The sequence below is a fragment of the Euprymna scolopes genome, chromosome 5 (assembly GCF_053919585.1).
Source record: "Euprymna scolopes isolate OS-2025 chromosome 5, ASM5391958v1, whole genome shotgun sequence".
Classification (NCBI taxonomy): domain Eukaryota; kingdom Metazoa; phylum Mollusca; class Cephalopoda; order Sepiida; family Sepiolidae; genus Euprymna; species Euprymna scolopes.
The window spans coordinates 65,406,860-65,423,159 of NC_136486.1; the positions used below are offsets into that span (position 1 = coordinate 65,406,860).

Here is a 16,300-nt window from a genome sequence, read left to right on the forward strand (position 1 = left end):
TAATGAGAAATGGTTGGCAGAAGTCCAATAGAAACAGGTTACTAATATTATTGAAGTCAGCGTAATTGCAATGAATTACGGTGTATTCGCTGATAGTATCATTTATCTATAATAATGAGAACGTGTGTGTGATCTGTTATTATTGTTGTGGAGACGCCCACTAATTAACATAGGCGGGTGAGTGAGATATATAAAGGTATCAATCACCAATACAGGGCGAGTCCGGCAACGACTGCCAAATAGGCAAGGCGCATATGCTGCCTCCAGTAAGACATGCAACACGGCACCTGCCGGAATATCTCCAACTGAAGTATATCTGAAGACATGTAAATATGTATATACTTTTCTTCCTAATATATTATTGTATACCTTTACTTTCGTGTTCGTGTTAATTATTTGTGCAGACACAACAATTATCTTATTAAACTATAGTCCTCTTTTACTTGATGTTAAATTGGAAGCCAATTCTCTAATATGTCGGAGCAGGAATATAAAAAAAAACTAATATGCATATTTAATAATTTTACGTACTTTATATACATTTGCTTCAATACTTTTCAACATTTCTTGTCTTTCAGTGATTTTCTCTCGTTTCAATATTTTGTATTCAGCAAAACACTAGGTAGGTATTATTTTATAATGAAAAAATGCTCGGCAAGTATCCCATAGAAAAAGCTGACTATAACCAATGAAGAGAAATTGCGTAGAATCAGTGTATTTGCTGATAATATTATTTATTTATATATTTATGAAAATTAGAAGGTATATGTTTATGAGGACAAATCTCAACCTACATACGCAACGAATCTTTTATGTACAAACTTGAAATTTAGTATATAAAGTATTCAGACATGTGGAAATTTTGTAATCTATTTTCACCCAGAAAAAAAAAACAGCTGCTAAGGGTTCAAAATGGAAAAATAGGTACTTTTGTATATATTTTTCCTTAATTGGAATTCATTTTTGAGATGATAATTAGATATATTAATTTATTTTTATTTCGGACAATCATTCTCATCTTTATTAGTTGTTGTTTTTCATCTTTTATTGGTTATTGTTTATTCACAACGTTTCGGCCAACTATTCCTCTGGACTTCGTCAGGTGGTAACCGCTACGTATAGGAACTTCGAATCTCATAACTGCATTCTCAGCAATCACTGCCATCCGTAGTTGCTGTCATCTCACCACATTTTTGGCCAAGTAAATCTCTACAGTTCCAGATGAACATTGTCTGAAGATAGCGGTTTCAATCCCACCCAAAGCGTGCCAGAGGTTTACTTGGCCGAAAATGTGGTGAGACGACAAGAACTACGGATGGCAGTGATTGCTGAGAATGCAGTTAGGAGATTCTAAGTTCCTATCCGTCGCGATTACCATCTGACGAAGGCAAGAGGAATAGTTGGCCGAAAGGTTGTGAATAAACAATAACCAATAAAAGATAAAAAAAAACAACAACTAATAAAGATGAGAATAATAGTCCGAAATAAAAATAAATTAATATAGGTACTTTTGTGTTATCAGATTTTTGCTTGTTTGACACCTGTGCATGAGCAGAGAATTCACATGGCAGCTTTCTTTATGTTATGAATAAGTAGGTTTGAAAACACTTGTGGCAGACTGGCCTAATGGTGATCGTACTTGACTCACTGTCTTTAGGATTCTGTTTAGATCTCAACTCGTGTAATTTATTTTTTACTTACAAAGGGTTGACGGCTTAGTAAAAACATAATACGCACATGCCTCAGTTCCCTTCCGTTTTTACTTCATTTTTTTAAAGAATTTAACGTTACTTTTAATACCTACGATATTTATTTTTATTATGAAACTGTTCCAAGAGTAAACTAATTTTGTATAGAGATGTAAGTGTAAATCCTGATCCGGGCATCGTCGGATACATCTGCTAGTAAACAATATTTAAAAATGCTGTTAACGTAGTTTGAGGTGGTGTTTGAGCTAAAGCTTGTGCTGTGTCCTCATTGAAATAAACTCTCTGTCCATTCTCAAGATGTGCTGCTAAATTAACCACCATCGGGAATCGTTGGTGTATTTCAAATCCAAAGATCCTCCGTATAGCTTCGTTACTGGAGATGTATCGGCCTGTCTGAAAAATTTGGATTCCATATCTTTCAGCTTCATCACCAATTCTAAAAGTAGCCATATCACTACCCTTGTTGATATATTTTGTTATGTATTTAATTGCTTTGACCGAACTGCAATATTCCACATTGATGTGTGCCTTAATGGTTTTACATAGTAAACTATTATATGGCACTACCCATCGATTATCCACATTTATTACTTGTCCTCTAACAACTAAGGTCGTTGAGTGGCCTCCGTGTTCGAGTGTTCGCCTGCGATAAAGAGGATATCCATTGTAATCCGTCTGTGTTTCTGCAATAAAAGGCTTCGGATACTTTTTACAGCATTTGCGATCTTGCATACATGGTGATGCTGGATTGAGCACTCCATATAGACCATGGGTTAATTGTGTTTTGATGATTTCAAAAAGTTATATATCAACAGTTTCACCTGGCAGCTCAGCTAAAATAATTTTGTCTATGGCATCTCCTCTAATGTTCCCTTTACACCAAATCAAGGTGTGAGAATGAGACAGTCCTCACTTTTGCCACTCAATTGTTGTCATGCAAGCATTTAATTCACCAAACATTCTTTCTTCTTTGATAAGCCATAGACATTTTGTTTTAGCTTTTCATGGAATACCCGAGCAATTAAATCATGGCGATCCTTGGCTGTTTGGTATTGAAAAAGTTAATCTTTGATTTCAGTCCACTTGGGAATACAGATGAATGTAATGAAAAGATCAGCACGACCAGATTTTCTGATATAAGCCATTGCATCTTGAGTTCGTTGATGCATATATCGCGGTCCTCCTCTATAGGTTGAAGGCAAGATAATTGGCTGTCCAATATTTGCATAATCACCATCAGAATTTATAGCATCTCTTAGGTGTATATATTCATCAACTCTTTTTTTTTTTTTATTTCTTCGTATGAACCTTAATCTTTCTGTTTCTATTTTCGCATACATGTCCACCATGAATGGACTTGTCACTTCCTTTAAAGATAAAATATGATTACAGTTGTCTCTAACCGTGAAAATAAATGAATAAAAACATTTTGCTGTAACTAGTCGATTAGTATCCAGACCTGTTACTGGGTTTCTGTGACAGAGCTGAAAATGATAACCATCTTGACCATTCCAGAAAATAAGTGGGTATTGAAGTGCATCATAGGCTCTGTGAGTCTCAGCAATACGTCGCAATTGTCCACTTCTTAATTGCAAAATAATATCTCTGTGTTCATGTTCCTCATTGACCAGTAAGATTGCAATTTCTTCTGGCACAGGTGCATTGTATCTCCGTTCATGTTCTCCAGATGGATGCTTGTCTGCTCTTATGATGATTTTTTTGATTTCCCATATGCTGCATGCATTCTAGGGCATATTTCAAAATCCTAACATATTTATGGTGTTGGTGTAAAAGGTCCTGTAACTCCACCACAATGTCGAATTCCAATCCACCTTGAACGTTTGTGCATCTTTGTTCGGCTTCTGTTTGATTACCACCCATAAAATAAACTTGTACAAATTCATGGGAATGTTCAGGTAGTGGAAGCAGATCACCCATTAAGTGATAACATTGCCCCTGGATTTTGTAAGTTGTTAAGAATCCAAAGTATGTGACGTTTCTACCAGATCCAAAAGATGTCATTTGAAAAGCTGAATTGTATTTTGTCGGAAGTGTGTTGCTTTTGCTGTGTCATGGGTGAGTAGGTTTCCGAAAAATTCTGGAAGATTTGGGATTTTTGGAAAATTGATTTCCCCTCCCAAGCAACAAAGTCCATTTCTTTCAGCAGGCCACTTCTTGGCAGAACAATGTTGACAAATTCATATGACCAATTCTAACATTGGGATCACAGCTGTCTTCTTTATGTGAATCATATGAAAATGTTCCATCAGCCAATTAATATTTCTTGAATTTCTGATTATTGAGTAAGAGGTTTGAGCAAACATTGTCACATCTTGCTCTCTTTCTGTTGTGTCTTGTGATCTTAGTGTAACAATATCAGTATGCATATTAAATGAATGATCCTGAGTTATGTCTAAACTTTGATTTAATCTTATTGCAGACATCCGGCTCCTGTTAGTCATTAATCGAGTTTGTCTTTCCTGTTCGTCTTCACTTTCTCTCGATGCAGCAATACGCGTCCTGTTAGTAACTAAGCAATTTTCTCTTTCCTGTTCGTCTTCACTTTCTCTCGATGCAGCAATATGCGTCCTGTTGGAAACTAAGCGATTTTCTCTTTCCTGTTCGTCTTCACTTTCTCTCGATGCAGCAATACGCGTCCTGTTAGAAACTAAGCTATTGTCTCTTTCCTGTTCGTCTACACTTTCTTTCGATGCAGCAATACGCGTCATGTTAGAAACTAAGCGATTTTCTCTTCTGTTCGTCTTCACTTTCTCTCGATGCAGCAATACGCTTCCTGTTAGAAACAAAGCGATTTTCTCTTTCCTGTTCGTCTTTATTTTCTCTCGATGCAACAATACGCGCCCTGTTAGAAACTAAGCTATTTTCTTTTTCCTGTTCGTCTTCATTTTTCTAGATGCAGCAATACGCGTCCTGTTAGAAACAAAGCGATTTTCCCTTTCCTGTTCTTATTAGACGACTTTAGAAGTAGACAATTTTTAGCGAGGATCTTTTTGAATCCGTTATATTTTATTTAAAATACAAGTAAAGTTAGTCAACAGATAATATCTAAGCGAAACTGAACACAAATATGGGAAACTTTTTGTATATAAATAAGACGAAAAATAAAAATGACGTACAGAAATTGTGGAATCATTTATTTCAATGCATGATCCTTGAAAATGGAAATCAGAAAAATCACTGCTACAAAGCATATATATTATTTGGGGGGGATAGCAGGGGTTTCACTATATTAAAAACTGACCTTTGTCATCGTAGGAAATATTTATTATATAAATGGAAAATTTTATGTTATTAATGTTTGCTCGAAAATAAAAACAGTAATATATATCGTAAATCCAAAACGAAACCGAGGAAGGGGATGAAATCTGTAATCTAACACAGTTTTTCGGCATAACTTTAAATAATGTGAACAACATAATTTCAATAAAATTTTTATAAAACCTTACCTTATTATATTACAGTGCATGAAAAAAATATTATAACATTAAGTCGATTCTAGATTTTATCTATATATTAATCTAAAAAGCCAACAAAAAAAAATTACCTGGAAAAATAAGTAATATAATAAAATAGTTACAAAATTAACGAAGAAAAGAGAAGTTACCTTATAATGTAGACTTCTTCAGGGATGTACTTAAATTATTAGAAGATGCCATCATATTTATGTGAATTCGCGCACCAAATTCAAACGATCACTACGTAACTGTAACAATGCGTCTCCCCCAACCTACATCTTACTCACACTATAAATAGTATCCCGCGAATTCGTAAACTTTGCCGCCAGAAATAATGATCGATAAGAATACGAATATTTGTAGCTACTCCCGCTGGTAATTTTTAGAAATAAAAACACACGGGTTTGTATCACTGTACACATAGATTCTAAACTGTTGTGCAAAACAAAAAACAAAAACAAATATATAACAAATAAATATTATCAAAGGTAAACTAAGTTATTTTTCTACCAAACTGGATATATTTTTCATGTTTTTATTTAATGTAATATTTATAATTCAGCTCGAAATCCATACAGTATTTACCGATGTATTGGAAAATTCAAGATGGTGTCGGGCTCTCTCTTTAACACGGTGAGTTTGAGAAAAGGATTTTTTTTTGTGTGATGTCTTTCGGCGGTCAGAGCCCTCCAAGGTCACTGCGGCAAACGGCCTCCAGTTGGGACGGTATAGGCGGCGTCGAATCAATAGACCGCTTCACCGTTTCGCTGTCCTTCTTTACACAGACAAGCATGTGGCGTAAGCTATTGGATTCACTGCGTCTCATAGCGGTATAACCAGGGATCTGAGGTTCGTCTGGTACAGACTTCAGCCAGGTATCCAGCGCCGACTTGAACGATTCTGTTTTGCAGTTCGTGATCTCTCTGATGTTACGTGGTAGGCAATTGAAGAGCGTAGGACTCCGGGAATTTAAACTCGATTACCTGAGTCGTCGGATCCAGTTGTCCCTGGCACTGGTTAGGGGTGGTACCACACACCTTCTGCCACGTTTTGAGATATGGTGCTGTATACCAGCGTTGGGCACCTGGTTCTCCATCATACGCCAGGTATAGATGATTGAATATCTTTCTTGCCTGCGTTGAATCGATTTGATATTCAACGTATCCAGCAGTTGCCAATAATTCAATTGACCATAACCAGTTATCTTTCTTAGAAACGACTTCTGGATGGCCTCTAATGCTTGAATATGACCTTTTCTATCCGGAGTCCACAGCTGACAACAGTAATCAATGTGCGGCAACACCAGCGACTTCCAGAGTGTCAGCATTAGGTTGTTTTGTCTCGTTTTGAAAGTGCGTAGAATCCAACTGCAAAGGCTCCGTGCAGTTGAACAAACTTTGTCGATCTGGGAGGTGAATGTACCAACAGAATCCAACGTTACTCCCAGATCGCGCACAGTATCTTTGGTTTTAATTAGCTTCCCGTCTTGGGTCGAGTACTTAGATGCTTCTCTCAGATCCTTCCTTCTACCGTATTTGATACACTCGAATTTCCCGGAGTTAAACTGCATATTGTTGTCATCCGCCCATTGCTAGATAGCGTCTAGATCATCTTGGAGAGCTTGTACATCAGAAGAATCTTTTATTTTCCTGCCAATCCTGGTTTCGTCGACAAAACTTGAGAAGAAAAACGATTTGACTTTTTCGTCTATGTCGCCGATTAGTACGAGGAACAGCAGCGGACCAAGTACTGAACCTTGGGGAACGCCAGATAGCACTTTGGTCGGGGGAGATGCAGAGCCATTTACTACAACTGTCTGGTAGCGATCTGTTAGGCATGATTTAATACATAGGATCAATTTACCTCCAGTTCCAAGATGTTGGAGCTTTTCGATGGTTACTGCAAAGTCCACTTTGTCGAACGCCTTGGCAAAGTCTAGGTATATCACGTCGACATTACAATCATTGTCTATAGTATTAATGATCCTATCATGATGGATTAGAAGCTGACTTAAGCAGGTGCCATAAATTAAAACTGGATAAAATACTGTTAAAAACACGCCCAATATATGTTACATAGGTTTACATATATTCGGATATATATTCGGCGGGTTTTTAACATTATTTTTTCTATTTTTTTAATTTATATCACCTTTTCCCAAACTTACCATGTTAAAGAGAGAGTGAGGCGCCATCTTGAATTTTCCAATACATTGGTAAACACTGTATGTTTTTAGAGCTGAATAAACATGTTACATTTAATAAAAACACGAAAAATATATCCAGTTAGGTAGAAAAGTAACTTATCTTGCCTTTGATAATATTTATTTGGTATATATTTGTATTTTGACAACTTTTTCGAATCTATGTGTACAGTAATAGAAACCCAAAAACACAATTTAGAAAAAGTAAATGTTATTAAAATATAAAGAAAACAAAAACTAGAAATTATAACTTCCTACCATAAAAATTGAAGAAAATACATTTAGCTAGCTAATAAGCATAAAAATATATAGGAAAAACCGTATTTATTATTTTAAAAACATCCCAATTAAAATCGGGTATGTATTTTTTTGGTGTTTTTATTTAATGTAGTATATTTATTCAGCTAAAAACATACAGTTTTTACAGATTTATTGGCAAATTTAAATGGCAGCCGACTCTCTCTTTAAGGCTATAAGTTTGGGAAAATGAGTTATAAATAAAAAACAGACATAATCGTGTTAGATACTCGCTCAATTTATGTTACCGTGACATAGGCTGACATATATTAGGCGGGTTTTTTTTTACAGTATTTTGACTTGTTTATTATTTACAACTCCTACATTAAATATAAACACTAAAAACATATCCAGTTGGGTGAAAAATAACTTATCTTGCCTAATATTTTCATGGTAAGAAGTTATAATTTCTAGTTTTTTAGAAGCGGGAGTTTAGAATAAGACACTTTTGAAAATTACATAGGCGCAATTAACCGGTTTTCAATTAATAACGTAACGGTTATATTGATTCCCGCTAAAACTTTATTTAAATGCTACTTGACTATAATTGGTAAAAATAGTAATGATATAGTACAATCAATCAATATATATATATATATATATATATATATATATATATATAATGTTTCTTGTTTTCTCATTATATATTTATGGAATTATATTGAAGCGGTTAGCTCTCCAGAAGGCTTACACATAGTTATCAGATAGTTATATAAAAAAAAACTATTTCGAATGTATTTGTAAGTATAAAAAAAATAGAGTTCGATGACTTGAGTATAATTGATAAAAACTATTTACAAATCGTATATATTATAAAAAAATAAAGAATAAATTCTTGAAAATAAAACAAAATTAATACCTGATTACTAAGAAATTATCGCAAACCGTGTTTATAAAAACAAAACTTTTTCTAATATACGTGTAAATAAAACAAAAAAAAATAGAATTCGATGACATGATTAAAATTGGTAACAACTATGTATAAAGCGTATATAATAAAAATAAAAAAATAAATTATTGAAAATAAAACATAATTATTACCTGTTTACTTGATCTTTTGGCTAAGATCAGAGTGTAGTATCTGTTTTTAGAAGTCCAGCGGTCTCATCTTTCGTAGAAACAAACGTTACTCGAAAATAATGAGGATTTATGCCTGGGCTGTGATCAAATCAAATCACTCTTGTTTTTTTTTTACATTTTAAAACATAGTAAAAGGAATCTCGTTTCCTGTCTAGACATCTCTCTCTTTCTTTCTCTATATCTCTCTGTTTGTGTGCGTGTGTCCCTCTCCATCTCCCTCTCTCTTCGTCTTCAAAACATCAATTCTTAAAAATAAAACATAATTATTACCTGTTTACTTGGTCTTTTGGCTAAGATAGGACCTTGTGTCTAAGTTTGTTGTTTTATATTTTTTCATCTTTTTTTAATTTTTTATTGCAAAATAATGTAAAAATATGACGGCAATAAACTATATAAATAAGATCAAAGTGTAGTATCTGTTCTTAGAGTTACAGCGGCCTCATCTTTCGTAGAAACAAACGTTACTCGAAAATAAGGAGGGTTTATTCCTGGGATGTGATCAAATCCATTCCATCTTATTTGTTTATTTAAAATCGGATATGTATTTTTTTGGTGTTTTTATTTAATGTAACATGTTTATTCAGCTCAAAAAACATACAGTGTTTGCCGATTTATTGGAAAATTTAAATGGCAGCCGACTCTCTCATTAAAGTTGTAAGTTTGGGAAAATGAGTTATAAATAAAAAAACAGACAAAATCGTGTTAGAAACTTGCTCAATATATGTTACCGTGACATAGGCTGACATATATTAGACGGGTTTTTTTACAGTATTTAAACTTGTTTATTATTTATAACCCCTACATTAAATATAAACAATAAAAACATATCCAGTTGGGTAAAAAAGTAACTTATCTTGCCTAATATTTTCATGGTAGGAAGTTATAATTTCTAGTTTTTTAGACGCGAGCGTTTAGAATAAGACGCTTTTGAAAATTACATAGGCGCAATTAACCGGTTTCGAATTAATAACGTAACGGTTATATTGATTCGCTCTAAAACTTTATTAAAATGCTACTTGGTAAAAATAGTAATAATATAGTACAATCAATATATATAACGTTCCTTGTTTTCTCATTATATATTTATGGATTCATATTGAAGCGGTTAGCTTCCCAGAAGGCTTAAAATAGCTAAGAGCTACGTATAAAAAAAACTATTTCGAATGTATTTGTAAGTATAAAACAATAGAATTCGATGACTTGAGTATAATTGATAAAAACTATTTATAAACCGTATATATTATAAAAAATAAAACATAAATTCTTGAAAATAAAACATAATTAATACCTGTTTACTTAGAAATTAGCGCAAACCCTGTTTATAAAAAAACACTTTTTCTCATGTACTTGTAAGTAAAACAAAAAAAAAAAAATAGAATTCGATGACTTGGTTATAATTGGTAAAAACTATGTATAAAGCGTATATAATAAAAATAAAGGAATAAATTATTGAAAATAAAACATAATTATTACCTGTTTACTTGGTCTATTGACTAAGATCAAAGTGTAGTATATGTTCTTAGAATTCTAGCGGTCTCATCTTTCGTAGAAACAAACGTTACTCGAAAATAAGCAGTATTTATGCTTGGGATGTGATCAAATCCAATCACTCTTATTAGTTTACATTTTAAAACACAGTAAAACGAATCTCGTTTCCTGTCTAGACATCTCTCTCTCTCTGTTTGTGTGTGTGTGTCTATCTCTCTATCTCTATCTCTCCCCCCACTCTCTCTTCGTCTTCCTTACTCTAAAGAGTGTTACTAAAAAAGAAAATGACGTCTGGCTTTGTTTTTTTTGTAAAAACATCGATCGTCAATATTTGTTTAAGCGTATTTTTTTACTTCACATTTTTGGCATGTTTACGTCAAAGTCACGTGATATGACTCATCAGCGTGTATTAAATTACGTATTTCGTTTCCGGTCTAGACCTCTCTCTCTATCTCTATCTCTCTCTCTCGCTCTCTTCCTGTATTTCTGTCTCTGTTTGTGTGTGTGTCTCTCTCTATCTCTCTCCCTCGCTTTCTCTCCCTCCCTCTCTCTCTCTCTCTCTTAGTCTTCCTTATTGTAAAGAGTGTTACTAAAAAGGAAAATGCCGTCTGGCTTTGTTTGTTTTTTAAAACAGCGATCGTTAATAATTTTTTAAGCATATTTTTTTTACTTCACATTTTTGGCTGGTTATTTTTCGTTTAACTATCGTATCTAACTATTTTTAACCTGCTAATAACTTTGGTAACGTTTTCATAATGTGAACGTTAATATTTTGATTTATGTGATAGTCGCCTTTTTTACCAATAAAAAACTCTTATTATAATCAATGTTGTCATATACAGACCGCCATTAGAGCTTGCTTACGTCAAGGTCACGTGACATGACTCAGCGTTTATTAATGTACGTATTATATCGTAAAAATGTCACTTTTTTGGACCCCCCTGAAGAAAAACGGTCAGCTTACCCACTTCTAATGATCCTATTGGGCAAAAATTTCGATATTTGTCGTCCGGAGGTTCGAGCTTCAATCTGATACCAAATTTGTTAATTTGTGTTCCGTCTGTCGAAAGTTTTTAGCAGGCATACAAACATACACACATACATACACACATTTTCGCTTATATATATATATATATATATATATATAGATTAATCGACGAAAATAAAGTATTCTAAAAGCTTTTCTTGATTTCTAAAATAGAAAACAGATGCATATAAATTTCCCTGTATTGTTTTTAAGTGTATATAAAAAATTAAAACAAATACAAAGAATGTAAACATGTAGGAAGAAAAAAACAAATTAATGTTTGTATAGTAAAACAGAATAGAAACATGTCGCAACACAGACGCACGTGCCATTGTTTCACATATATTTCTAAAATAAATCAACGATACACCGGTAATGGTATGAAGAATCTGGGGAGGAAAGCAAGAACAAACAACAAATTAATTCCTTTTTTTTTCATTAATAAAAAAACAGGATGAACAAAATAGGTCGGTATAAACCGGAAGTTCTTCCGGATATTTTATAATTTTTTATTTATTTTGTTTACTTAAATTTTTAAATTTATTTTGCCTACATAAAAACATACCCGACATTTAATGGGTTAATGGGAAAGCAAGTAATAACTACTTTAATTCTTAAACTATAACCGGACAATCTTCTACTAAATAGAGCGACGAAAATAAGTATTTTTTAAAGATAGGAAATTTTTTAAGTGAGCTGCGTGTATTTTTCTTAAACAATGGAAAGAATGGAAAAAAAGTTGGAAGAAAAACAACAAAATAATTAAACTAAAAAAAAATAAAAAAGTAACAATAGAAACATGGTTAATGACGCAACACAGACGCAGGTGTTGGTTTAAAGTCATCTATGAAGTAAATCAATTATATATCCGTATTATGAAATGAATATAGGGAAAAATCAGGAAGAAAAACAAATTGCAAACAGGATGAATGAAATAAAGTCAGTATAAAAGGGAGGTTCTATCTTACATATTATAATTTATATTTTTATTTTATTTTGATGACATTAAAACACACACGGATTCTAATGAGTTCATGGCACGTTTTGGATGAATAGTGTATTTATTGATTACGTAAAGTAACTAAATGCTTCTTGAAATACGCTGAACTCGGAACAAAAATAATTAAAAAGTTTTTTATGTTATAAGTTTTATTTTATTTTAATAACATTAAAACATTCTAATGATTTTATATTCAAAAGTTGCAAAGTTTCAATAGAAATGGTAATGTAGAATTTTTCTATATATATATATATATATATATTAATATATATATATATGTATATATATTACAATACAAAAGTGCGAGCATAAAAAGTAATATGGTCAAGCGTAAATATAGAAAAGTAAATTGATTATATAATGTTATCAATTGAATAAAAAAAAACATTCTTTATGCTGAAATATTTTAGGTTTGACAGTTATAACATTTTTTAGTAGAATATATTGTCCTTTTCTTTTCGAGTTTTAACAACAAGACTATCCTTTTCCATGTTTAAGCTTAACCATATTATTTTTCATGGTCACCCTTTTTATTGATTTTTCCAGGCTTCCAATAAATTCACTTATTATCCGTTAAATTTCCACTTTTGCCTCCATGAACAAATATGTAATAACAATGTATGGCACATGTCTGATTTCAATAAAATTCCCCCATTTATCTCCCTTTCATGATTTCATTCCCTCTGTTTCACTGGTTATCTCTTCTTTTCGCGACAGCGGTTAACTAGTAGCGAGAGTAGTCGCTGAAGCGACGTAGTTGCTATGGAAATCAGTCATAAAAAGCGCCCTTCATCCCCTTTCCATAGTTTTACGATTTTGATCACCAGTAAATTAATCATAACTTTTGTTTAACTGAACAGACATTTTTTGCACAATATAGCTGAGAAGGTGCTCTATAAACTGTTGTAATTGTTTGAAATTTCGTCGAAAAATAAGTTAGCGCTTAAACTTTAAAACAAGTCTAAATGATTAAAACTGCCACTTAACCATATATTCAAACACTACCGGGTTTGGATTATATATATATATATATATATATATATATATATATATATATATATATATATATATATATATATATATAATTTAATCTTTAAATACTTATTTAAACATTTTTACGTGCATAAAAGTAAGTCATCCATAGAAATGCATATTTCGAAATATCATTTCTCTTCAGCATGCCTAAACTTGTTGGTAAGTTACCGCGTGTGTTACTCGGGTGCTCGTGTAGTTACCGAGTGATTTACTAGAAAACCAAGGGACCTTATGAATTTTTATGCGCGATTTTTCTCGCTTTTAAATGCAAGATTGTTGATTTATATATTTTTTATTAGCGATTCTATGGTCTTTAGTAGACGAAATTAGACCTGTGATCTAAAAGACAGAGTTTATTTTAATGTATTAGTAAATGTATTAATACTATTAAAAGAAAACAGTGGCCATTGTACTGTAGATATAAAATAAGCTCAATAGGTATAGGTATCGTAGAGCCCATAGTGATATTTAGTAAAACGATTTATAATTTTGAATTAAAAATCAGTTTCAAAAAGAAAAATAAACAAAATCAACTAGATTGCACGATCGTTTCAGAAAGGATGGCCATTTTATTTAAATGAGTATTGGCAATAATATGACACAGATTTTGTTTGGACGCCTGTAATTTAATTAAATTTATTTATATGTAAAAAACAAATATGTATTAAAAATAATTAAAAAAAAAATTAACTACCATTATTAAACATTGGAAAATTTTCCAAATTATTTTTTTTCGTTTTTCATAGAAAAAAAAATGATCAAACACTCCTTTACTTTTGGACGCTGTACACACACACACACACACACACACACACACACACACACACACACACACACACACACACACACACACACACACACACACACAAACACACACACATATACACATACACACACAAACATATATATATTGCTTATTCTTTAATATATATATATATATATATATATATATATATATATATATATAAGTTCAACTGCATTTAAAAAATCAATACACGTGAAAGTTTTTTCTAAGTAACATTATATTAACAGATGAATCCTTACGCGTATAAATATACGTTTCAATGATGTTAATTGTTTGAGTAGGTGTTTGACAACTGTTGAAATACGTAAACTAAGGCTAATATAATGTTTCAAAATAAGAAAATAAAGTAAAATTCAATTTCAAATAAAAATGAATACACAAAACAAGTAAATTACAAATATGGCATTAGGCCAACTAACATCGATTAGAGAATGTTATTTAGAATTATGTAATGTATTCCTCACCTCACTAATATATTATCATCGACACGAAAAGCATCCAGCATCCTTTCTCTCTCTTTTGCTTTTATAGAGAGTGATGAAAAAGGTAGCCACAGAGAAAGCGCGCATATATGTTACTGGCCAAAGCCCAAGAAATATAAAATTACCATAAACCCTGCCATACTTACGGCAGTGATTTGTCCATATTTGCATAGTTTTAACTTTTCTTGCTAATATGCTTCATCTGAAATTAAAAAAAAAACAACAATTTATGTGAGACAATAATAACAATAAATAACTAAATGAAACTAACAGTGTCGTATGTTTTTATGTTTTATATGTTATTGATTCTTGATGCAAAATTCGCAAAATGTTTATATATATATATATATATATATATATATATATATATATATACTAGCATTTCAGCTCGGCGTTGCCGGGGTGTTTGGATGTGTATGTTGAGCAAAAAAAAAAAGTGGCAGTAGGAAGGCAGCCTCGAGCCCGTACTGCGAAGTAGGAAAAGAACAGGGGAAAAACCTGACGTATTTGCTGTTACGACCACCGCCAAACGGGAAGTGATGTAGGTTTTTATTAAAGCTAGCCAATCAAAAGGAGAGGATGCCTTTCAAAAATATCGGCGGGAAAAACGACCCCCTGTAGAAAAGTGCCCAGTTTAAGGCGAAAATATTAATGTTTTTAGCTAATTTTTCGATATTTGTCGCCTGAAAGGACGCACCTCAAAACGATACTGATCTTGTAAAAATCCGTCGCCTCTGTCGAAAGTTTTAGGCAGACATGCAAACATACATACATACATTTATATATTGGTAACTAAACTTTATGTCAAATTTCAAATGTTTAAACCAGAAATTATAATTAGGTAAAATTACATTTAACTTTGACTTCAATTATGACCCCTTAAGATTTATTGTTTGCGCTCAAATAAAATTATTAAGTCAGATCCATGTCTAATGAACCTATATCTAAAATTTCAATTCTTTATACCCAAAATTGGTGCAGGAGTTTGGTAGAATTCTCAAACGTCAAATAGTTGAACTTTGATCCCTTACCAGCAAAATCTCTGGCCGAAAACTGAGTACAAAGATTTTTCCAAATCTCAGTACCCTGTATCTCAAATTTCTAGTCGGTAGACTTGAAATTGACAGAGTTATTGCGTAGGGAAATGTACACAGACACACAAACATACACGTTCACTTTTATAGATATACTAGCATTTCAGCTCGGGGTTGCCCGTGTGTTTGAAGGTGTATGTAGAGCAAAAAAAAAGCGGTCATTTTTTAAAACTTTGACTCCTATTACGACCCTTTACCATTTATCATTTTGGGCTTAAATCAAGTTATTAAGTTAGGTCCATGTCCAAGGAACCCATATCCAAATTTTCAAGTGTTTATACTAAAAATTGGTGGAAGAGTTTAGAAGAGTTCTCAAAGGTCAGATCGTTGAACTTTCACCTCTTATAAGCCAAATATCTGGCCGCAAACCAATCACAAAGATTTTTCCAAATCTCAGTACCCTGTATAACAAATTTTGAGTCTGTCGACTGAAAATTGACAGAGTTATTGCTAAGGAAACGTACACAGACACAGACAGAAACATTTTCATATATATATATGTATGTATATCTCTCTCTCTCTCTCTCTCTCTCTCTCTCTATATATATATATATATATATATATATATATATAATAGGAACAACCTAGGTTATGTGTTTATCAA

General features: G+C 32.5%; 1 long non-coding RNA gene across 6 annotated transcripts in view; it reads left to right on the forward strand.

Annotated features, from left to right (window-relative positions):
- Window positions 1-16,300, forward strand: part of LOC145276823 (uncharacterized) — a 102,361-nt gene that overhangs the window by 55,736 nt on the left and 30,325 nt on the right. For 2 of the 6 annotated variants that reach the window (XR_013868033.1, XR_013868028.1), the window contains 2 exons: window positions 579-622; window positions 5,748-5,818. The exons of 2 other annotated variants lie outside the window; for them this stretch is intronic. This is a non-coding gene — a long non-coding RNA (uncharacterized LOC145276823). The remainder of the gene's footprint in view (window positions 1-578; window positions 623-5,747; window positions 5,819-16,300) is intronic. 2 more of the 6 variants (XR_013868032.1, XR_013868027.1) reach the window with 1 other exon arrangement.